Here is a 1740-nt window from a genome sequence, read left to right on the forward strand (position 1 = left end):
CAGCCAGGGCTACACAGAGAAACCCTGCCTCAAAGGAAAAAAAAAATATTTATAAATCAGAGAGCTGGCTAAGAGGGTAAAAGGCCCCTGTTGCCAGACCTGATGACATTAAGTTTTAAATTCAATCCCTAGGATCCACATGATGGGAAGAGAGAACCAACTTCCACAGTTGTCCTCTGACCTCCAAATTCCCACCTAGGTGCACTCACATTTGTGTGCACACACAATAAATTTTGTTTTAATTTAAAAATTGTTATCATGTATGATGTGTGTGTTGGGGTGCATATGACACTGTGGGGAGGGGGCTGGAGGACAATCTTTTGGAATCAGTTCTAGCCACTGAACTCAAAGTCCTCAGACTTGGGTGCCAAGAACCAACTTGCAGGCTCCTCTGTACCTCTCTTATGCTCCTATCACACAGACCTCAAAGCTCTCTCCACCTCATCTCAAACCTTCCTTGGCTTTGATTTAATTGACGTCTGCTTTTGTTTTGTTTTTGGTCAAGGGTCTTGTCAGGGAGCCCAGGCTGGCCTTCAGAACTCCAGCTCCTCAGTCTCAGTCTTTGTGTGTCTGAATTACAGGCACGAGTTGCCCCTTGCTCACTGATCCCTGGTCCGAAGTAAAGCTTAGGTCAGAAGGTATTTTCTGAGATGGAATCAGATGGTCCATACTGCAGACTGTGCTGAGACGCCATGTGAGGTCCAATTGCAAAGCCCAGTCTACTCTCCTCGTGAAAGGAGCCACACAGCACAAACATCTGGGCACAGCTGGAGAACTGCAGGATGCAATTACAAGGCCAGAACCTGGATAAACCAATAGCCATGGCTTGCTAGTCCTGCCTTCCATAGACCATTTTCTCTCCAATCTTCCCTGCCTCCATTATCATGCTTTTTTATTTTATTTTTTTATTTTTTCAAGACAAGATTTTTCTGTATAGCCCTGACTGTCCTGGAACTCACTCTGTAGACCAGGCAGGCTGGCCTCAAACTCAGAAATCCACCTGCCTCTGCCTCCCAAATGCTGGGATTAAAGCCATGTGCCACCACTGCCCTGCCGTCCGTTATCATACTTGTTCTTGAAGGTTGCTTCCACCAGAACAGGAGCACACGGAGAAGAGTGGGTGTGTCTCTATAAACGGAGCAAGGCTGAACAGAGGGATACTCTGTGAAGTGTCAGGAAGACCACTGGCTGGAAGGACTGGAATCCTAACGAAGCAGCAGATGCTAATGCACAACGGAATCCGACTCTCCCCCTCCTGAGATCAGACTGTCTAGAAGAACGACTCCACTAGCCTCATCTGAAAATTTTGATTTCAGTCACCATGCAAAAGGTTCAAGAACCTGGGCCCAGTGTGGTGGCACATGCCTTGAATCTCAGTATGCAGGAGAATCTCTGTGAGTTTGAGAGCAGCCTGGTCTATGTACAGTGTTCATGGCCGGGCTCAAAACAATGAAAAAGATTCACTGGGAACCTGTCTCGAGATGGTATCCCCCAAAGATCCTCACACCTGTATGCAGAAGCTCCCAGAGCCCAGGTAGGAGTCTGTGGGACAAGTGTGGGTAACATCTGGGGCTAGTTGTAAGATGTTCCAGATGTTCTCCTTTGCTCTTTCTTGGCTTACACTGTGTTCCTCTACTGAAAATTAGCTTGCTGCCGGGTGGTGGTGATGCATGCCTTTAGTCCCAGCACTTGGGAGGCAGAGGCAGGTGGACTTCTGAGTTCGAGGCCAGCCTGGTCTAC

This window comes from Mastomys coucha, unplaced genomic scaffold, assembly GCF_008632895.1.
Source record: "Mastomys coucha isolate ucsf_1 unplaced genomic scaffold, UCSF_Mcou_1 pScaffold18, whole genome shotgun sequence".
Taxonomy (NCBI): domain Eukaryota; kingdom Metazoa; phylum Chordata; class Mammalia; order Rodentia; family Muridae; genus Mastomys; species Mastomys coucha.